Raw genomic sequence first — 24,038 nt, 5'->3', positions numbered from 1 at the left:
ATGAACCAACTGATAACGTGGATGTGGAAACGTTGACTGCCCACCAGTTCCTCGTTTTTTTCTAGAAGAGGAGCTCGAAAATTGAGAAGCCGCCCCCCATGGCGAAAACAAAGGAAAACGATGTGGTAAGCACTGGAAAATGTGTCTCTGTTTCAGAAAGAAGTTGCAACCGTGGAACAATACCGCATCTTATCGCACAGAACAATGTGGGGTGCAGAGATCGAGCACGGCCAGAGAGTTTTCTCAATATTGATAAATATTTCATAATTTCTTTTTGCCGTGAGGGAGAGTCGGGAAAATTGGCCCATGACGTAGGCCAGAAAGACTCGGATGGAGCAGTCACGTACTTACAATTCGTTGTAGGCGTCTTCCTATCAGTCGTAACTACCCTCCTGAGAGCAATATAAGCCAGTAGTAGGTGGACGCTTCCATGCAGAAACTTCAACTCAGCGGCACTATCTGGATCCTCCGGTAAGTCGTTATCAATGTCCCTCCTCCTGTAGGCATTTGCAGATGACCACTGAGATGTTGGCAGCACATTAATTCATATTCACCTTTTAATGCCAAATTATGAAAGAACAACACCTCTTCTGCTTGCCGCTTACGTGATATTTAAAAGTCACTTTCAAAAATGTGTCATCGCGCCACTCATTTCTAAAAAGGTAGTGTCTTGAGAAATCGCAAGATTGGGTATTTGGCACATGTTATGCATCTAGCCCCAATTCTGTGCAGAACCAGTCCCAAGGTTTTTATTCCTATCAAATGTCGCAAACAGTTTCTCTTGCTTCGACACAGCAGGAGAATCAATATGTAGCACACGGAATGCATCCATTGAAAGCAGTGCATTCATATTGTCCGTGCGACTTATGCTGTTGTTTATACACAGCCTTCCTTTGTAGAACTGTGAAGAAAAACTGTGACCATCCTAACAATACCCCTTGCGGGGCTAGCTGGCGCACCACGCTTTCCACAGAGAAGAAATTCAACTTTGCAAGAGAGCTGTGCCCTGTTCTGTAAATATGATATGCGTCAGAGCTGACACTCCCATGTCTGCCGGCCTTTTCAATGAAAGCGAGGAATTTATTTTTTTTTTCGCAAACCGACATGTCCCTTGAATGTCCCCACTGTCCTTTCCATAATAAATGCAGCTATGTTCTGCGTCTGATTACTTTCGAAAATGAACGTGGAGACTGAGACATCACTGTCACAGAAATTCGTGCAGCAGCTCAAGGCAGGAGGAGGAGGAGGAAAGAGCTTTTATTGTGCAAAAGAAATGGTATTTCTCCACCCTCCTCGGCACTATAGGCCGGAGACGCGGGAGGCATCGCTATAGATGCTGGTCGCCAGGTCTTGTGTCCCGGTGGACTTCTCAGCCAGTCGGCAGGAAAATTATTCTTGAAACATGCATTTCAACGCAAACCCTGAGGACGGCGCGCCCCAGCCTACTGAAAAATGTTTCAACAAAGCAAACTACCTTAATCGGGAAAATGGTAGCTAAACTTGACGAGGGTCATAAAGGTTCCTTCGTGCGAGGAACAAAGGTGGGACTATAATAATCGCGCTGCCGAAAAAACCTTCCTTTAAGTGAACTTGACACCAGTGGTTTTCAGCAGAAGCGGGTCAAGAGAGTTCTCTCACACCCTTGAAGGTGCGGCAGCGACGAAATTGAATCCGCTCCTGCGTCAGTTCGCCTCCTTCAGATAACCCGATTTCGAGAAGTGACCGGCTCCTGCGGAGGAAGCCTGCCGTGTGCGCCATTGTCTTGATTTCGAAATGAGAAAAGCAGACCCGGCAGCCACTGAGTCATACCCACTGGAGTTAACACGATCCAGACAGGGCGATTTCAATCCGAACGCTTCACCCGACCCGACATTCTCCAGTTCGTGTAAACGCCTAGACAACCGAGCCATCTCCGAATCCGGTGTCAATAACAGTAGACTTATCTACAAGGAGCTTCATAGCACAAGCGGCGTCCTGCTGTATTGTACACCCCCCCCCCCCCCCCCCAAACGCTGCTGTCCTCAAGCATTCGCAGCACAGAAAATGGACAGGGAAGCTACGGAAGGTAAAAAATGACAACGGCGCTAGTGGTTTTTTTCTTTACCTTTAGCGCCAGTGTGGTCCAACTATTATAGCAAACACCTATAATGATGACGATGACAACGATCAATATTCAAGCATATCAACTCTTGTGTCAGTGCAATAGCTTATACTAAAGACTAAAAACAGCGACAGACCCGGGACGGAGGCAGGCGGAAACATTGGGCGCTACCTGCAACTGCAAAAAAGCGACTTCAATAGATAGATTCCACATGTGACCCCACTGTCAATAGTACTATAAGACGGAGATATACATAACAAAACAAGATTTTCTGACAACCTTGAAAGATGAGATACTCAGTATTGAAATTAAGAAATGAAAAGGCTCCTCACAAGTTGTACCTGAAAAGGATACTACTTCCGAAGTTAGAAAAACGACCACCCAACATAAATGTGATGAATTAAAACACCGCATCATAAATGACACAAAATGCACAAGAAAAAAAAGTGCAACCAAGAGGTTTTGTAACAAGGAAATCCCATTCCCTTTCGAGGATGTATATAGAAGACGAGCTAGCGCATTCATTCAGTTGCGAGTGGCAGTGGCCATCTTACGTTCTAGACGATGGGCGCAATAAAGCCCCTATGGTTGGTCGTATTTTAGGAATTATTCTTAGGTTCATTATCAGAGCAGCTGTAATCGGGCAAAGCATAGAATATCCAGATAATTCTCAAAACCATCTTCGCCGCATTCATAATGCCGGCTACAATCGTGTGTAAAACAGTTGCGGAATCAGACGCAACTCTGTGCATATTAAACGTCTAGAATTTCGTTTCCAATTTTATAATCACCTGGCGCGCTCCCAGCGCAGAAATAATGTCGAAGAATTAACTTCATTCTGAGCACTCAACCTTCTTTTAATTTTAGGCTGCAGATATGTTGGTGCATCTGGCAATCCTACTACTGCCTGCAGGTAAGCGTCAATTCCTTTCTTCGCTCTTTTACGAACAGAAGTCACCTTAACAATCCTAAGACTACCTAGTGGGTGATCTTTTTTGGGGGGCCCATCATCCTCAGGATCAACCGAAAAACTGTGGCGTGTTTTAAAAGCAACGAACACCTCCTCCCGATACTCTGCAAGCCATATGGGTACGCATTGCAAAGCCACCAGGCTTCTGTGGCGTACCACGTGCCCAGAGTTTTAATGCTTCGCGCTCATCGTGAAACCTGTGTGTAGCGCCGTGGGGACCTTTGTAAGCGGCAGTGCATTGGCTACAAGATATTATCGAAGCAGGAAAGTGAGGAAAATATGACTGCTGCGGTTGCGCGTGAGGTGAAGGACAGCGCCTATTGCCAAAACTACAAAATAACCAATCATAAACTCAGGACTAAAAACATACAGTCTCACCTGGACTAGCTACATAGACATGCAAGGAGACAGAATTGTAGCTAAACTGTTAAATAGTTTTTTTTTATCTTTTTATCGCTCAACAGAGGGCCACTATGGAAAGAGGAAATAGCATTAAAGGTTCAGTTTAATACATCTTCCAGATTAGAAGCCCATGGAGAAAAAAAGCTTAAAAACGAGCCTCATGGGATGTCTTTCAAGCCTGACCATAAAAGAAAATATTCAAATGGCCGCCGATTGAGTGTTACTAGGGAAATGCGTATTAAACGAGCTAGAACTTCGGTTTTGGTTCGAGCTTCGGCAAAATCGGACACAGGACAGAGGCAGGACTTTTGCAGTTTTTTTTGTGCGTGTTTTAACGTCCTACCAATTGGCCTACAAATGTATTTTCCTAAGGTACAAGATATGCCTGGATGTTTGTTTTGATGCCACACTCATAGGCCTTGGTAAGTGCCCCGCGTTGCTGGTGTCTTCCCTCAGCTACGACGTCCTTCTCATCCTGCAAGGCCTCCCGCCTGCTAATGCCATTAACACTTTATTGAAAGCACTTCACTCCGCAAGCGAACGATACCGCAATGAACAGCACCTGATTCATATGGAAACAAGACGGCGGCGAGAGCGCCCAGCACTACATCGCCGACATACTCCTCCTGGACAATAACTGCAACTTCGGCGCAGCTATATCATTTTTTCGAGAAACAAAGAGGGCCATGAAAGAGGCTATTCTTTCATTACCGCCAGTAGAAGCCACTGCGCGATGAATGAGACACGTCTTCTCAGTTACTGAGGCTGTGCTCTCGCATCGCTTGAGAGGGAAAGATTATCAAATTGATTTTTATTGCGAAAGCAATGCTGCTCGAGGTTTCCGCTCTTGGCCGTCGTCCCGGAGAATCCACCATTGACCTTTAGTGTGACCTATGTGTGACGTAATACCAGCTGTTGAAAAGCGGTGCCTCAACTCGGCTCGTCGCGATCGTCCCAGGGAATCCTTCATGCCGCAGCTGCGCGCCGCTGCCGCGAGGGGCGCTAGCTGTACGTGACGTCATGCCAGCTGTGGAAAAGCGGCCCCCCCAACTCTGGTCGTCGCGATCGTCCCAGCGAATCCTCCACGCGCCGCTGCCGTGGGGGAGGCGCTCGCTCTACGTGACGTCATGCCAGCTGTTGAAAAGCGGCCCCACAACTCGGCTTGTCGCAGTCATCCCAGCGAATCCTCCACGATATGTCGAATGATGAGTATAAGGTGAAGCTGCAACGATGTGCTGCAGCTAAGAAGCGGCGGCGTGCGGAAGAAACGGGTGAAGAGCGCGAACAACGTTTAGCTAAACGGCGTGCATATTATGCAGCCAGGCGAATGAGTTCAACATCTGTTGATCTGGGTGCTTCCTTTCGCAACCCACAAGGCTTAACCAAGCTAAGCCTCTGCCAATTTTTTTGCAAACGTTGGCGTCGTCTGAGCGCAATTACTCAATATTAGAAAGCCAATTCCTAGTTTTCGTTCCCATAACAAGTTCCGATATTACTTGATTGGAAACTTCTTCCCATTGTTTGCTGACCACAAGTCCATGGCTGTTTTCTTTCTATATAGCACCCCTGCATTACATAAGCGAAGGGTACAGGCAACTCGAACTCCTCCTGGCTATAAACAAAGTGCCCCGGCAGTTTTACTCTTTCCAGAAGAAGTTTCACTCCTTGGGAAATTTGAGCGGAGTGAACTGCTGCTAGATTGAGCACAGTAACCGGGATACTGGATCAAAATACAGTACAAGTTCTTAGAGCGTGATGACGTGAGGTTAGAAAATTGGACGTAAGTGGTTAGGCGATCGTCACGGCTTCCAGCCTTTTTTTTTTCAAAAATGACACGAGTCTATCGTAAGTAATGGGCTGCTGTGTTGGGGTCACCGAGTTATTTTGCCCGAAGCTGCTTGTCTATGCTTATTAGAAGAATTTCATGACACACATCCTTGGATGACGTCATTGAAGAGCCCTCCCCGCTCTGTTTTCTGGCATCCGGGTTTAAACCGAGACACTGCGAACGAACCTTTCGAGACGTTGCCCGTAGTGCCCGCAATATTTCCCGCTACCTACGCCGCAGGATCCTAGGAGCTGACCAAATCAATTGCCGTCAGTCTCGCTTACACAATCAATATGCGGGACCGCTTCAATGCCCCGTGATTCTTTTTTCTTTTGAACACCGAAAAGACAAGAATTGAGGAGGAACCTCCGTAGTCTGAGATGGCTGGAGTAACCCTTAAAGCTCTGAGCAGACAGAATTTTAGAGTGATTCGATTTGCCCCACACTCTGGTGTCACACAATGGTGCGCAGACTTTGAGTGCGGCCATGGCATAATTTTTGGATCTGAACTACGTGCGCCATCAGAGAACCCGTTATTAGCTACAGTTCAGTGGTATGCTATAAAAAAAGGGCTAAAGAATACCAAACTGGGCACCGGTCAGTTCCTGCTGTGTTGTAGGCTCACGCTAACATAGGACGGTATATCGCCTGCGGACGGGTTGCTCGGTTTGCACCCTCGAACTCTATTCTCAGCCCATTTTGCATTGGAGGAAGAGACAGCGGAGATTGACCCTCGGCCAAGGTTCCACCTGAGCTGCCTCTATCGTCGTGAGTGTTTGTGTAATCACGGCAGTATTATTAGCTGGCAAGCAGCGGTGTTCCTGCGCTGAAGTGGTAAATTTATGCAGTCTTTTGGAGGTGGTAACCTCGTCAATGGGCTATAGCGCGGCACCTGGGCCAAGCTCTGCATCGGGAAGTTGATCATGAAGGGGAGTGAAGGCATATTGTTTAAGGGGCCTCCAAAAACTTTCCAGTCCAGCACTCTCTGGACGACGGCCAAGCGAGCCAAAAACCTGAGAACATCCCGGCCTTATGGTCCACGTCGAATGAGATGTCATGGAGCGGAAGCTGGACCAAACCGACGGTGGACAGAAATCGGTCGATGCCGAAGTTTGAACGCCAGCTGTTCTCCTAAACGTAAGCAGCTCCAATGGCGAAGGAAAGAGATAATGTGAAGACCTGGCCAGGGTAAGTCCAGCACCCTGTGGCCACTGCACAGACGTCAACGCAACCCCGCCTTTAGCAGCGGTCGCTCCCCGTCACACTATTCGTACCAGGCAGCCGCAACACCTCCTTGTATTCAAGAGGAACTGAGTACCGTATCACAGCTAGCTGAGGAGTGAAAACGCAGGGTCGACACTGAGTCAGCTCTTCTTCATATCCGTGGTTCTGTAAAAGTGGACAGGGACCAATTAAACATTCCAGTTTGCCGCCCTGTTCCACCACGTGTCTCTTTACCTCAAACCTCTTCAAACCAGCCACCACATCTGGCTCCGCGTTCTACTATCGCAGCCTGCTCACAAAATCTAGAAGACTAGCTGACCTCTTCCTTGCGATTTTTTATTTCCTACAGCACTTCCCCCGCCACTACTCCGCGCCGAAAGGCAGTCGAAGCACCTCACTGGCTCTAGCACACTGGAGAAAACGTGAGCAGGAGCCAGTCGGATTTACTCCACCCAGACAATAGCCAACTTGCAGAGCAACATCTGCAGATTAGACACAGTGCCTTCTCAAAGAAAGAAATGAACAACAGGCTCCAGCTCCGGACGCGGATAACGCTGCCTACCGTCGCTCGAGTGAAGGTTCAATGCAATTACCGGCGCGAAATGTGCTGCCAGATATTTGCATGTCCGCCACATACAAACACAAGAGGAGCTTTTTGATGAACACTCGGTTCTCCCTAATATAAACCTCGATAACGTTAAGGCTCATGCTCTGCAGAAAATTTTGTTGTTGTTGACCGGAGTAGGCAAGGAACACACTCATGCCGGTCTAGTGGCCTTGGTTAGGTCGCGAATGTCAAGAAAATACGGCGTCGTCGTGGGTTTTGCGAGCCAAAAATCCCCTCAGAAGCAACCTAGGTAAGCCACCTGGGTACAATGGCCGTGTGGCGGTATACAGCCTGCCCACCGGATTTTGAGGAAGCTCAGCACCGTAGCAGGTGGCAGTTCAATTCATTGTCCGGTAGAAGTTGCTCCGGAAGGGAAACCTGGGTCCCACAAACCCACTGGGGGCAGACCAGCCATCGCAGGGCAGTGGCGCATCGCTTAACCGTTGGACCACTCCGCCAGGAGTGGCATGAGTACTCCAAGGATCCATGAATGTAAATTCAAGAATGACTAATTCCGCGTAATTTGCCTTAACCCCTTAAAGCTATTGCATCATACTCTTAAGGTGGAGCTTAAGCCTCCCCTCAAGTTTTTTTATTTTTAAATGTACGTGGGAATCGTCGCATATACTTACATTTGCCTTCACACACTGCAAGGTCTCACATTATCTCTTTCCTTCGCATCGCAGCAAATTGCGCTTGGGAAAAAAGCTGGCGTTCAGACTTCGTCATCGACCGATTTCTGCCCACCGTCGGTTTGGTCCAGATTCCGCTCCATGACATCTCATTTGACGTGGACCATAAGGACGGGATTTTCAAAGGTTTTGTGGAGTTTCACCTCCAAAAAGGAACCTTGGGCAACTTGCATCGAAGAGTGAGTAAATATTTTACGCGCAATGATTTTCAAATTCTCCAGACAGCATGCTGCCGACCGATAAAAATATCGAGTGCTTTTGGCTCTCAATTTCGGCAGAGTCTTAATAACATTGCGCGACAACAGTCGCGGACTTGAGACCAAGCGCGAACTCAAACCTATGCGAGAACTACCGAACATCCCCTCCGAAAAATAGCCAGCTAAAAAAAAAAGAAACTTTTCACAGTGTAGAGAATGTCAAATCCCAACCGAAAGACCTTCAACCAAAACCACAAGCTTTTGCGCAGCGCGCCATAAACAGCACTCTCTCCCGATGCTTGCTGTTTCGCTTCAACCTTGACATCTTGTATCCTTTCATTTTGCGTTTGCAAGTGCTCAGCGCCAGTTGCGCTGCTTGAGTTGCTACCCAAGCGATTCTGTCAAATTAAAATATAAAGTCTAAACAATGTCACTAATGGTAGCTTTATGTAACCACCTAAAAATGTGAGAGGGCAGCGAAGGCAGACAGAAGTGTCAGTAAGGCCTATGAACAACGGTCCAGATCTGTGCCATGTGAATCACCACAACTAACGAATGACTCTGAGCGCACTTCTGGTTGGGAAGAGCCGACGCAGATCAACGCGATGGCACGCAAAGCATCGAAAGCACCGAAGGAAAACAAGTAAGAAAAGCGCCGAGTGGCGTAGGCCTCTGATGCTGTGTAACTATCCGGGCAGATCATACGAGCAGCGGTTGAAGAGAGGGGCTTTAATGTAAGTCTGGCGCTAGAGCCATCTATGAGCAGTTCTAAGATGCGCTACGATTTTCCTGCTGTATAGTCTATGCGTATGCCTACTGTCGACGATGAGAAGTGAGTAAGCACTCGTGTAGGGCTCCTTGCTTTAAAGATGTTTTAGACGCTCATATCAACCCGGTTTCATTCCTCTGATGTGTATATTGAAGCCGAGGCGACCTTTCCTTTCCGTGGCGCCTTTTCTCTCGGTGAATAGTGACTAAAGAGCGCCAAAAGTGAATGGAAGCCCGTCACATTACCCGCAAGGTAGTTGGCTAACTCGTGAACACATGTAGTCAAGGGCGTCAGTGGCGCAGTAAGAGGGGCAGTGAATAGCACACCCAGAGATAACCTAAAAGAAATTAGGCGTCTAAATTAACCGTGTTATAAGTTTTAAGTGGGCTATATCTGTCTTTTAATGGAGATATCCTCTTTAATGAATAACACGCAGCGTTCAAACTTCTCTGTCCACGTGGCAACGACATTTTGTGATCACTTACATGTCCCAGCAGCATTATTCAGGTCGAACTAGAGCAGGCACCACCCTGCGGGCAATTAGTTGTGCGAAAGAGAAGAAAGTCTGTGTCCACATTGCAAGTGAGAAATACTTCCTGCTGACACCTCATTATTCTGTAACACAACTAAAGTAAGTACATTAGGAAGCATATGTTTGTATTTTTTTACTTTCCTAGTTAATGCTGGCGAGTTGCTTGTCAGTGCAGGTTGCTAATGAACTTGTCGTCGGCCATTAAAGACGCACTAACAGCTGGTCTGCAGGAAAAAATATCTGTGCTGCATTGCACAAATTTACATCCTTCCTTCTATCTCTCTCTTTTTGCTGTTGTCTTTGTGAAGAATTTGTTAACATAATTCCGTGCGACAGCACAAAAACATGACCGGAATGGCACCGCTTCGAACAAGTGGTTATCCAAAGAGGGTTCTTTAATTGAAATACTCCACCGACATGGAGGCATACATTCATACATTGTGCTACTGGATCAAGTGTTGCAGTTAGTTAATCATTTCCGTTTCACATCTATTACGAAAAAGCTCACGGTAATTGGGTTTGAAAACCAATGGCACGGAAGTAGCGCGCTGTGTGAGATGAAGTTTTGTTGCCAAAATTTGCGTTTCGCTCCTTTCATTCGCTCTAGCACAAGGAGCCCTCAGTTATTGGTTTACTTACTCGCTTTACTTTCTTTGTATCATAAGAGCGACCTTTGAGTCATACTTCAAACTTTCGCTTTCGCCACTGTACCCCTAGCAAATGTGTATACTTGAAAAACAAAAAAAGTACCGATTCTTATTTTCATCAGATGCCTGTGTCTAACACAGCATATGGTGGCTACAAGCACCACTGTTGGCTCGCACGTGGCATGAACATTTTTAGTGGAAAGACCTTTATCTATTTAAATTCAATTTTTCCGATACTTTAGACATTTGAGATGTTAATTTCCTATACTTCAAATTGTATATCCATAGTATTTCAATTAATGTTTTGCCCACACTGCCCAGAAACTTCACTGACCGTCCTTGTTGACGAGTGTTTTGCATGAGCTATATTTTTACGTGCGCTTTCTGGCAGCCCGTTTTTTAAACCGTCCTTATTTTCTGAGTCGCTGAGACATTTGTACATAGACTTGATTTAAGCTTGGCATCTTCTTATTTACTGCGCGATGTAATTTTGTTGGCCGGGACATGATGTACTTATGCGAGCGCAAAAAATGTTACTTGCAACTTTCACTAGGAATTTTTTGCACAAGCTACATACGGAAGCATTGCCGGTGAAGATTTGACTTTGAAAAAAAAAGAAAATCTTTGTGTCGTCTCCGCACTGAAGCCAGTCTGATGTTCTTGAAACAACTGAAGATTGTTTCATCAGTTGTAGGGACGCCTTTTTTGCACTGACATGTCTTGCAACGGACCTTGAAACAGCGAACTTATTTCACTTCTCATACTATAAGATGCCCTACCGGAGTGCAGTATATAGATGAACCTCTTCATATGTTTTTTTTTCTGATTGGACTCCACAGCTAATGGAAACCTAGAATCATGAACCGGCACAGTGAATCAGTTGTTTCGACGAAGTGTCATTTCTGCCGAAGTGATTGCTCACCTGAGAGAAGTGTATGAACAGAAAAACTTTAAACCGGACTGGCACTCTCTCTTGGAGGCGTGCTTATAGTACTTTGTTGCTCCTCTTTTTAGATGTCTTCCATGCAGTTTCCTATGAGCGTTATAAATAGCTCATGTAAATACAACCTAATTTCACTGTGGTAAGTACCATGGTAGCAAGAATAGTGGTTTTGTGGCCTAAGTATGGCGCGCTCGCCTCACAATCTGAATGTTGGTCCATGGTTCGATTCCCCGCACCTTGTGAAACAAATTATTCCTTTGCTAATGACGACCTCGGGGTCTTTGTGGACCACTTTTCCTGGACTCCGACAGCCCGCAGAGTTTCATTGCTAGTGGCAAATATAAGCTCTCACTTATTAAGGGTTTTTTCAAAATGCGGTGGGCGCATTGTTAAAGTGCGGTTTTTATGTTTCTGCCATGTCCATGTTTCCTTGCGCAGGTGCGACGAAGAGGAGATTGCAGATTGTTTGAGCACGTAAGGAAGGTGGAAAATGAACTCAACATCTGCTGCAACATTAGTCCGCGGGGCTTGGTCGCAAAATACAACGCTGAGGTCATAGTCGACAGGAAAACCACTTCGGCGGTCGTCGAAGTGCTCGTCGACGACGGCAACATTGCCGTCTGCATCTACCCGGAAAAAGGCAAATGCCCCAAATGTACGATATGTATAACAGCGCACGACTAAGAATATTTTTCTTGTTTGTGCTTCTAAGCAGTGCATCCGTTTCACCCACCTCCTTACCTATTGTTTCCCTCGATTCATTTTCTCAAACTCTATTTTTTTTTCCATTGTCCTTTGTCAAAACGGCAATGTGCAATGCTTTGTTTTCCACACGCAGGGATGACCGTTCTCAAGAAAGACCGTTTATGTAAGTGGTAAATTTCTATTTGTTCTCAAGCGCGCACGCACCCTTTCCATAATTCAACAATAATGGCTGCCACGGCGGCTCAGTGGTTATGGTGCTCGGCTGCTGACCCGAAAGACGCGTGTTCGATCCCGGCCGCGGCGGTTGAATTTTTTTTAGGGAGAAATTCGAGAGGCCCGTGTACTGTGCGATGTCAGTGCACGTTAAAGAACCCCAGGAGTCGAAATTTCCGGAGCCCTCCACTACGGCGTCTCTCACAGCCTTAGTCGCTTTGGGACGTTAAGCCCCATAAACCAAACCAAACCTATCTATAATATGCATTTTCAAGTATTTAACTGCTAAGATATCAAGCCTTTGTGTGCAGGCGCTGAATTTATGCACAGTAAAATAAGAAAAAGAAAGCAGGAAGAACGAATGCCAAATGTAAACTCAACTCCTGTCGCAGTATTTAAATATTCGGTTGAAAATGTCTTAAGCCTATCATATCTGAGCATAATACAATAGAATATTCATATGTTTGCTGCAGCCTGAACACTGTTGAAGACTCTCCTAGTCCGCACCTGATTAATTCAGTAGCTTGGTTTGGGCTTGTTGGTAACAGTTCTTCGAGAACAGCGCAAAAAAGGACACGGACTACACAGAAGTGGGCAGGATAGGCGCTAACTTGAAACTTTCTTAATTCAGATCACCGGTGCAAGGTATATCAATGTGTATTTTTAAACAAGAAATAACTTCGCCAGTCGTCGTCTGTATGCGTGGTCTTCCGTGCATCCACGGCGCTGGTCGAAACAACAGCAGTAACTCTACACGAACAGCGACCTTGTAAATTGCTAAGACACTTCAGAATACTTACGCGCTTTTGAATGCAAAAGCTTTGTTTTTATTGTTATTATATATTTATTATTATTTTTCTCTTGCGAATGACATACCTGCTCATTAGCATACAATCGTAATGCAACGCGTATACTACTTTCACATTGTTCGACAAGAAATAGCGCGGTTCTGTGGCCTATGGTGCACGTGCATGCCACGCAGCCTGAAAGTCCTGGGTTCAATTGCCCTCACCTTGGGGAGAAATTACATTTAAGACATGGTAGTTGCGCGAAACACACACACAGACGCACAGACACTGTTTCGGTAAACAAGGCCGGGTTTTGTCGCCGCTGAGTCTCATACTTCTTTGTATTAAAAACACTAGATCGATTTGGGGAGATGGTGGCAGCATTTGGCGCAGCTCTTGTATAAAGTTCTCGCGGTAGATGCCCCGCATAATGTCGCCACTGGCCACTATCACGAGAGGGTTACTTACGGTGATTCGTAGCTCCTTACCGTAATTGAGAAATCAGGCGTATTTACGTTTGTTCCTCATGCAGGCTTCAAGGGCGCATTCTGCTACTGTTGTACATACTTCACGGGGAAAGACCGGCGATAACTTGCTCTCTAACGCCTCGAATCGATACGGTCACCTTTCTTGCCGACTACTGTGCATGGCACGGTTATGATGATGATAACGATGATGTCCTCAGGCGGTTATGAAATCACGCTGTCTGCGTCGTTATCGATGTCATCCACAGACGCGCCGGTGCTGCAATAATGCTTGCTGATGAAGTAGATAGCTCCTGACATAACAAGCACTGCGCAGCGTGACACTGCCTGGCCGTATCTGTTGTTGAACATGGTTATCAATATGTTGACTTGTAAACAGCAACTAATTAATTATCTAATCATAAAGCGCATTTCTTTTATTTTAAACAATTGCCAATTACCATTTACTAATTACTTTCATAACTGATTATTACATCAATCTTTCTTCTACCATTCGTTGTAAAGGAATGTTTGTTTTTGCGCCGCTTAAATGTACGCAAATAGTTTTCTCTCCTTACACGAAGCATGAAAACGAAAAAGAAAATCCCGTATATTCTCCTTCTGAGCGCCACCGCCATGATTGCATCTCGCATACGCGCTAGTGCTGATTAGCTTGCTGTTGAAGTAGATGGCTCGTGGCTTATCAAGCGCTGCGCGGCGTGGCATTGTCTGACCGTATCTGCTGTTGAACGCGGTTATCAGTATTTCAACATTTAAACGGCAATTAATTAATTATCTAATGAATAGTAAAGCTCTTTTCTGTTGTTTTAAAGATTTGTCAATTGTTATTTATTAATTTTCTTAAGCTGATTATTGCTTAAAATTTCTTCTACCTTTCGTTGTAAAGCAATGTTTGTTTTTGCGCCGCCTAAATAAGCAAATTGTTTTCTCTCTGTTACACAAAGCATGAAAACGAAAAGGAAAATCCTGAACATTCTGTTTCTGAGCGCCACAGCCATGATTGCATCTACGCAGGCACTCACATCTATCTCTTCAATGTGTTACGGGTGTCCACCAGGGTGATGCCGCTCAGCGTGTCCATGGACCTCCCTGCCGGCGTCATTAAGCAGTTCGAGAAGGAAGTCGCTTCTCGAACTGCGATAGAAATCGCTCGTGCATTTAATACAACTTACAAGAAAGCATTGGAGGAAAAATCGCAAACAATGAAAAAATCTGACTTCACTGATTAAACACTGCTGGCATTTCATATATGCCCCTAGGTTGTATAAAAACAGAAAACACAGACGACCAATAAAAGGATTTACCAGCTGTGAACATTTCGCTGCTTCCTTGTGTTTGTTTGAAATACATGACCTGGCTTTGGTTGCACATTTTTTTTTTCGAGAAGTCTGCCATGAGGGAAAGTTGAGAAAAGGGGGAGTGGAATGTAGGGTATAGAAAGTTAAGGAAAGGGGTGGAAACCAGTTTCAGCGAGGTAGTCGCATAGGCTGCTGGTAAAGTGATTGTTCATAGACCACTTTACATGGTCTTCTTCGCGGTTCCACCGCAGGCCCACCTCCCTGAGGATCCATTATCTGATAATGGCCGTTTGCTGGGCAAGTCCACAACAGGTGCCGCCCATCACAAAAGCCCAGTGCAGCGCCACACTGAGGGCACCTGTCAGTTGCTGGCAGATCTTTATCACACCACCGATGACGGACAGAAGGGGTCAGAGCCGCCCTTGCCCGAATCCGGAGCACTGATAGCTGCTTCTGCCGAGTAAGACTACGGGGGAGAGGGTGCGAACACGGAGGAATTAGAGCGCATGTTCACAGGCGCAGAGCTTGTGAATCGGTGACACGGGAGAGGAACGGATCTGGGAGAAGAGGGGAATATGGCGGGTCGTCTGATGTGTCAGTGTGAGTCATGGCATCTGCTTGAATGTTATGTGGATCGTGAGCATGGCCGCGAATCCAGTGTATGCGCACAGGACATGGGTACTCTGCACACAGCAGACGAATTGACTGTGCATCCAACAGCCTTAAGCTGTTTAAGGGCGGCGAGGGAGTCTGTGTAAAGATGAACTGCAATGAATGTTGGAACCAGCGGAAAGGAAGCAATGGCACTGTAAATGGCTTGAAGTTTCAATGCCAGGGGGGTGCACGTATCCGCGTAATACGTCGCGCGAGAGTTAAGATGCGGATGGGAGGGACTATATACAGCAGTAACTCGCCGCTTTGCAATATCTGATGCATCGGTATACAATATGCACCTTTCTGGCAGATACGCGGCTGATACCGACGGAAAAACAGTGGGGCGATGGTCTGTGAGCTCACAATACTGCCACGGAGGGAGCGTCTTTAAAAAATGAAGTTGTAGAGACTGTTTGCGAGCTCTGTTTGCCACCAGCTGGTCGATGAGTTCACTGAGAGTATTAAGTTGGGCGAACTCCTGAAACACGGCGATGGGTGTTAAACCGGGCAAATTGCCTCACGATTGATAGCTTCAAGGGGGTCCCACTGTCTGCTGGTGAGACGCTGAAATTGGGCATAATATATTGTCACGACCAGAGGAGCCGCGAAGGTAGGCGTCGGCAAGAACCCAAGACTGGGAGCGGGAGCCTTCTTTTAATTCTAGAGCCAGCTTCCACGACACCAAACAGAACAAGCGCGCCGCGAGAGTCCACCGCCGCTTCGTCGTCGTCTTCGATTCAGCGCGGAGGCCGCGCGGCGCGTTAGGCGCGTGTAAACGCCTTGCCTCGGTCAGTAATGATGGCCGATGGGGCGCCGTGTCTAAGCACGATGTCGTGCATAAAGAAGTGGGCAACTTCGGCGGCAGTACCTCGCGCAAGGGCCTTCGTTTCAGCGTAGCGGGTCAAGTAGTCTGTGGCGACTACGATCCACTTGTGGCCGGTAGACGAGAGAGGAAATGGCCCCAGAAGGTCCATGCCGACTTTGTCGAATGGTATTTGTGGCGGCTCGATGCACTGAAGCAGTCCAGGAGGCTTGAGCGCGGGTTTTTTTCGCCGCTGGCATTGCCGGCATGTCCGGACATAATGATTGACACTTGAAGTTAGGTTGGGCCAGTAATAGTTCTGCCGGATTCGGGATAAGGTGCGGGTAACTCCAAGGTGGCCGGAAGTCGGTTCATCATGGCAGGCAAGGAGGACTTCATCCCGCAGATCAGACGGTATGACGAGCAGGTAAGTTGTCGGACTTGAAGTAGAGTTCTTTTTATAAAGCACCCCTCTCCGCAGGCGAAACGACGATAGTCCACGAGCTAGGTATCGTGGTATTTCAGGGCAACCACCTTCGAGATGTTCGATGAGCAGACGGAGCTCAGTGTCGGCACGCTGTCTGGAAACGAGCTCAGATGTGCTGACCGCTCCAAGGAAGCTATCATCGTCGGTGGTGTCTTGCGGAGGAGGTTCGACGGGAGCGCGTGACAAGGTATCAGCGTCGGTGTGTTTCCGGCCTGACTTGTAGGTGACGGTGAAATCGAATTCCTGCAGGCGTAATGCCCAACGTGCTAGGCGGCCGCAAGGGTCCTTTAAATTTTTCAGCCAGCACAGCGAGTGGTGGTCGGTGACGATACAAAACGGTCTGCCATAGAGGTATGGGCGGAACTTGGCGGCGGCCCAGACTACCGCTAAACATTCTTTTTCCGTGGTAGAGTAGTTCAACTCAGCACGCGACAGTGCGCGGCTGGCGTAGGCAATTACTTTGTCGACACCGTTTTGCCGCTGAACTAGAACGGCGCCAAGACCGACGTTGCTCGCATCCGTGTGCACCTCCGTGTCGGCATCTTCGTCGAAATGTGCCAGGATAGGCGGTGATTGGAGTAGGCGTCGTAACTCGTCGAAGGCAGTCTGTTGTTCGTTGCCCCAGGAAAATGACGTGTCATCACGGGTTAGGAGCGTCAGAGGGCTGGCGAGCTGGGCGAAGTTTCTAATGAAGCGGCGATAATAGGAGCACAGGCCCAGAAAACGTCGGACTGCTTTTTTGTGGCAGGGGACCGGAAAGGCAGCAACGGCAGCAAGCTTCTCTGGGTCAGCGCGGATTCCGTCAGCACTAATGACGTGCCCGAGGAACTTCAATTCGGTGAACCCAAAGTGGCATTTTTCTGGTTTGAGGGAGAGGTTGGCGGATCGAACGGCTTTGAGGACAGTCCTGAGGCGGTGCAGATGTTCCGTGAACGTTGCGGAAAAAATGATGACATCGTCAAGATAAACAAGACAGGTCTGCCACTTCAAACCGGTGAGGACGGTGTCCATCATTCTTTGGAACGTGGCAGGAGCACAGCAGAGCCCGAAAGGGAGGACGCGAAATTCATACAGCCCGTCCGGTGTAATGAAGGCGGTTATCTCACGGTCCCTCTCATCAACTTCTATCTGCCAATAACCACTTCTGAGGTCGACCGAAGAGAAGTACTTGGCTTGACGAAGTCGGTCGAGGGAGTCGTCGATACGCGGGAGCGGGTACACGTCTTTCTTGGTCACACTGTTCAGCTTCCTGTAGTCGACGCAGAACCGTAGTGTCCCGTCTTTCTTTTTCACGAGGACGACAGGAGACGACCACGGACTGCTTGACGGTTGGATGACGCCGTCTGTGAGCATCTCTTCGACCTGTGTTTGAATAGCATCTCGCTCACGTGGGGACACACGATAGGGCTGCTGATGGATGGGGCGGGCTCCTTCATGCGTGATAATGCGGTGTTTAACTATCGACGTTTGGCGCACTTTAGACGACGACGTGAAACACGCACCAACCTCCCGCAAGAGGTCCTGGAGTTGCCTCTTTTCAGTGGGTGGAAGGCCAGGATTTATGTATACGCTGGTGACCGCTTCGGCGTCAGCTCCAGGTGTGTCCTCCGCACAAGCAAAGCATTCGGCCACTTCCTGAACATGGTCGACGTAAGCGATGGCTGTGCCACGGAACAGATGTCGATGCTCATTGCAGAAGTTGGTGACAAGGACCTCTGTAACACCGTCATGAAGGGATCCAAGGCCCCGTGCCACCGCAACCCCCTTAGTGAGCACGAGGGAGACATTAGGCTCGACAACCCGGAGTCCCCTATGTGGCTCGTCGCAGGTAACTCTAGCGAGAATGCTGGCACGTGGTGGCACCGTAACGTTATCGTCGGCGACTCGCAGGGCGGACCGAGAACCCTGGTGCGCAGGTTCTTCTGTGGCCATTGCGGTAGAAAACGTCACCAAGCGGTTCGGCAGGTCTATGATAGCACCGTGCTCGCGAAGAAAGTCGATTCCAAGGATGACATCGCGAGAACATTCGCGGAGAACGAGAAAAGTGGCAACGAATGTGCAGCCTCGAACCGTAACCCGGGCCGCACACATGCCGAGTGGTGCGACAAGATGTCCGCCTGCCGTGCGTATGTCGGGGCCGTCCCAGGGTGTCGTCATTTTTTTCAGGGCCGTCGCAAGCCGTCCGCTAAGGATAGAGTAATCTGCGCCCGTATCGACCAACGCACTGACCTCCTTTGTGTCGACGAGAACAGGGATATCCAAGGAGACCCTGCCTTCAGCACGGCCCGTCGATGGCTGTTGTGGAGGACTCAGTCGGTGCGGCGGCGGAACCTGGTCGGCGACTGGGGTTGCGCTGTCGGGGCGATTCAAGCGGTGCGTTGGGGGAAACTCTTCGGTGATGCGGCGTTCGGCGTCGGGGCGATTGGGTCGGTTCAACGGAACGGAACGGCTCAACAAAACATTGGCGGACATGAACTCGATGTACGTCGACGTTGAACACAAAACCTGGGATGAGGTCTTGCCGTACGTCACCTTCGCATATAATACCGCGACGCAGGAAACCACCCAGTTCACCCCGTTTCGTCTCGTGTATGGCAGAGAGGTCCGCATGATGCTAGACGCCATGCTGCCGTACGGCGACACAGAGCTTCCCCCTGAAGCTGGCCACTTCGTGGAGCAAGCAGAGCAGGCCCGTCAGCTGGCCCGCTTGCACATCAAGGACCAGCAATCCGCCGATGCCCGACACTATAACCTTCGGCACAGGGACGTGCACTACGAGCCCGGCGACCACGTGTGGGTGTGGACACCCGTGCGCCGCAAGGGATTGTGCGAAAAGTTTATAAATAGGTACTTTGGCCCGTACAGAGTCCTGCGCCGTTTGAACAGCGTCAACTACGAAGTTGTACCCCATGGAACTGTGATCGTCGGCCCTCAGCGTCAACGGCCTGAAATTGTGCATGTAGTGCGCTTAAAGCCGTACTTTTCGCGTGACTGAGCGCTGCGTTCACGCTGTGTTTCTTACCTTTTTCCCCTTACCCCACGTGTGACCTTGACTCTCGCCGCATTTCATTTAGCGCAAGTTGTATAGTTCACCTCACCCCTATTCTTCTTGTTTTTGCTCCTCCTCCTCTCACTGTACATACCCCATTCCACATCGAGACGATGTTTCCTTTCGCGGGGGGGGAATAATGCCACGCGCCTAACGCGCCGCGCGGCCTCCGCGCTGAATCGAAGACGACGACGAAGCGGCGGTGGACTCTCGCGGCGCGCTTGTTCTGTTTGGTGTCGTGGAAGCTGGCTCTAGAATTAAAAGAAGGCTCCCGCTCCCAGTCTTGGGTTCTTGCCGACGCCTACCTTCGCGGCTCCTCTGGTCGTGACAATATTATCCGTGGCTGAAGGATAGAGCGCACAAGATGACGGGTGGTATGAGTATGCGCGCCATCAGATCGCATATCTATGCGACGAATCAGGCCTATAGTAGCTTGAGCTTATTTACGAGTGGCTGTCAGCCATGGGATGCCAGTCCCAGATGAATGAAGGAGTAGGCCAAGAATACGAACAGTTTCTACCTGAGGAATCGGAGAACTATCTACTGTAAAATTTAAAAAGGGAACTTTCCGTAAGCCGGCTTTGTTTCCAACGCGAGTTAAACGTGCTTTAGTGCGCGAGAGAGTTAGACCCAGAGGTGGGAGGCGAAATGTCAAGACATCCAGCGCGTGCTGGAGGACCGACTGATGAATAGACGCATCTGGGTGCCAGCACCACAAGGTTATGTCATCGGCGTACGAAAGCACACGGATAGAAGGGATGGTCTCTAGGGCTCCAACAACAGGAATAAAAGCCACATTGAATAATGTGGAGGCGAGAACGGAGCCCTGGGGCACTCCCCTATTGGAATTGAAGTTACCAAAGGACTTTCCGTGGACACGTACACTAAAGGTTCGATTGGTTAAAAAGGCGTGAATGAAGAGGAGATACCGGTGAGGGAGACCAAGAGTTTGAAGGGAAGCACGAATGGCAGAGTGAAGGATATTATCATATGCCTTTGTTATGTCTGTAGCGGTCGCGGTTCGAATAAGGTGACTCTGCGGAGAGTGGTGAAACGTCAGCAGCCAAAGTAGCAAGACTCCAATTCCAATTTGTGGACAGAAACTGACTTGGGAATCTGGGTAACAATCGTCGGATTCCAGCCACCACGACAAGCGTGCGGCGAGAATGTTTTCGTAAATCTTGCATTTGGTAGGCGTGAGATAAATTAGACGAAGGGCCGAGAGAGATACTGGAGGCTGACCTGACTTGGGTATTGGGACCACAATAGAATGCTTCCACTCTCCAGGCATGACGCCAGAATGCCACCCTTGGTTGAAAGTACGAAGTAGGGTTTCCAAAGCAGACCCTTCCAAGTTGCGGAATAAAGAATTAGGTATGCCGTCGTGCCCGGGAGAAGTGGCAGCTTTGAGGCGTTCAATGGAGGCCAGCAATTCTGTCATGGTTAGGTCAGAAGTAACCTCATCGGAGCGCTCTGTAATCGATAAGTCAGGAGGTGATGTAGAGGTGCAGTCATAGTGTGTTGACGGGCCGCTTGTTGTGCAAATGTATCCTCATCCACATTCAGCGCGAGGCGAATGCTTTCTGTGTAATCTGCAACCTGAGAAGGACGCTCCATGGTGTGAAACACTCTCCAAAGATGTCGATTGCCCTGCGTAGAGGACAGGCGGGCACACCATGCAGCCCAGGGTTGCCTACCTAGTCGCTTTGCATATTGCCGCGCACGTGCAGTAGCTAAGTGAAGAGAAGAGCCGAGGGATCCTCGGGATGGCGAGACGCATAATGATCGGCCTGGCGACGATGAGCCTACAGATTCAGGAAATGTATGGCCGGGTTTGGGTCGCCTTCATTTCCAGTAGTGGTAATAGTATGAGTTGCGGGAAGAGCAGAGAGAGCAGACACTGCTGAAGATGGGTTGAATGTAGATAAACGATTGTCAGAGCTTACAGAGTCCCATGAGGTTATGCGTACGCTGCGGCGTATTTTCCGTAGACGTGAAGGAGTAAGGGGATAAAAATAGAGCAGTGACCACTGCCCCAACTATTTTATTCGACATACCAGCGAGGGTTACCGGGGCCTAACCACCAAGTCAAGTCAGTTGAATACGGGCCACATCGTGGACGGGTGGAGCTATTCGGGTGGCTCAAGAGCTGAAAGCAATTGTCTGAGAAGATGCCTTGGTTGGGTGCAACCCTTGAGGAATCTGATGGGTAACCGTGCGAAGTGTGCGCGCCGTTGAAGCCTCCAAGAACTAGAAAAGGGATATCCGGATTGGTAGAACGGAGAAAACGAACCCATCCTGCCACTGCGTCAAGTTACAAAGTCATGTTGGCAATAGCGCGAAGACCGCGTCCCCTGTGGTGGACTATGCTCACCGTGCAGCTGTTATGCACGTTTCTCAATAGCCTTACATACTCTACGTACACCCTGAATGGCTGCTGATGTTGCAACTCAATGAAATGGTGCATGTTGGGCAACATGCATGTTGTTTTAAGGGTGCACAACATGAACGTTGGTTAAATTCAGCGCATTTCTTGATCGCCTCATTTTTGATGTGAATATGTTGTCGAGTTTTCTTATCCCGAAAGCTATTCTGTTTCTTATTTATTAAAGTCAAAGAGTGCGTTATTTTTGTCAGCAGTTACTTAAGCAAGTTACCTTACAAGCATCAGGAATTAAGCTAATCTGCACGAATTTATAAAACTGTGGAGATTATCTTTCTTATGGACTAATATAATGACACCATTGTTCTCAGCTTCTGTTATGCTGGTGGTCATGCGGTATTGCTTATACAGGTCGGTAAGTTTTTCGAACAGAATGTGCTGATCGTCATTAAACCCATCTGCAGTCAATTAATCTTCACCTGCAGACTTTAATCGATCTTTCTGCATTCTTTTCAAGGTTTTCTTTAATCCGCTTCAGTTCCGGTGAAATAACACTTTCATCAGCAGTAAAGCCTACTGCACAAATCTAGAAAGTCCGGCTACTTTAAGGGAAGACACGGCAAATAAACTACTTTCCTCCTTTTTCCCGAAATGTAACCAAATTTGCAATACAGATGTAACTTTTATGCTGATTTCAAAAATGCATTTTATTTTAAGCTAGCTTGTATGTTTTCTCAATAAATGCAAGTAAAACCATCTTACCATCATCCGCTTGCATTAAGCAGTTAAGTACAGGGTGAGCAAGATTTTACCCTAGCATTTTTACAACGTTATATGACCCATGCATAAAGGACATCAGTTTTTATTAGATGTCCAGTAGATATTGCTCCACTATGCGTCTCTTGTAACAATGAGAGGATTAGGCAAAGCGAGAAAGGCATACCCAGCATTCCTCTCGCGGCAGCTTAAGCAAGCAAGTAAGCGGATGCCAGCGAATAGAGCTAAAGTGGTTAGGGCAGGGCTCAGACAGCAGGCCTTGTTGTATGCGGTAAATTCACAGCGCCAGCCGCCAGCCCCTCCCCGTGCACCCAAGAAGTAAACAATGTGAGCGTTACCATTCGGCCCAGAGGACGTCGTTGCCAATAAAGCCCAGGGTGCGTTGAACAATATCTCTTCTTGAAGTGCGATGTCCTCGTCGAAACACGGCGCCATCAATCAATCAATTAATCAATCAGTTTATTCTGCACTGCAAAGACATTTTACAGAGTCAGGCCTGCAGAAGCCTCATTGGGCTTGTATGGCAGCGCCTGGCAGGTAGCGGCAAATCGCGTGCGGCGCTTCACAAACTAAGATTAGCAGAAAGCAACAGAAAAATAGGAACAGCAAAAAAAAAACGTTGAAACACATCACACTTCACAGTTAACTGGAAAAAACGCTGAATCCACTAAACTACATCATGAACTAATGTATATCAGGCAATGTAGGCGATGAAAGTCCAGGAATATGACCGTGAAAGGAACGACGAGACAAAACAGGCGATAAATTATACCAAAAAACGAAGTTAAAGGTCAGATGAAAACAGATGAACGCCATAGTTTTTTTAGTTTATAATTTCTACTCACAGAAAATGCGCTTGACGGCAACACATTTAGAGACGAAGGAACATAGAATGCACGAGTTCTTTTACCATAGCGAGTGGAGCAGCAGGGAATACTATATCACTCTTTAAGGTCCGAGAGATCTACTCGGAACATACTCAACTTGATACGCACTTTCCCGAAAATGTTTCAGTACAACCGTTTCAAATAAGACAGCATTAAAGTTTGGGAGCCTTAGAAAACTAAAAACATCACATTCCTTTCGAAGGTGTAAATCGTAAACACTGTTTTTTTAAAATTCAGCGCAATGTGGAGTTCAGTCTGTTTTGTCAACGAAGCGCACAATGCCCATAAACTGTTATGCCATACCTTAAAAAATGAAACCCAAGGCATGAATTATTACTTTTCTAACGGAAAAAGGCATGTAGTATCTAATATTGAACAACAGGCAAGAAAGAGCCCGTAATTTCTGACAAACATGGCGAAGGTGAGAATTCCAAGATAAGTCACTATCAAACTGCAAACCGAGACATTTTATGCGGGAAGCATAAACCATAGGGGTACAGGAGCACGGGGCACAATCAGAAGTATGTAAAAGTAAAGACAGGTCAAGCGTCAATTTCTTTAAAGGTTACAGAAGCATATCAGATTTGTTTTGGATACG

The 24,038-nt window shown here is 47.8% G+C and overlaps 1 pseudogene; it reads left to right on the top strand.

Annotated features, from left to right (window-relative positions):
• The first annotated feature begins 330 nt into the window (after positions 1-330).
• LOC149329053 (uncharacterized) lies at positions 331-14,666 on the top strand (annotated as a pseudogene).
• The last annotated feature ends 9,372 nt before the right edge of the window (positions 14,667-24,038 follow it).

This window comes from Amblyomma mixtum, chromosome 9 (assembly GCF_055824585.1).
Source record: "Amblyomma mixtum isolate Tamu chromosome 9, ASM5582458v1, whole genome shotgun sequence".
NCBI lineage: Eukaryota > Metazoa > Arthropoda > Arachnida > Ixodida > Ixodidae > Amblyomma > Amblyomma mixtum.
This window is presented reverse-complemented; position numbering and strand designations above follow the sequence as displayed.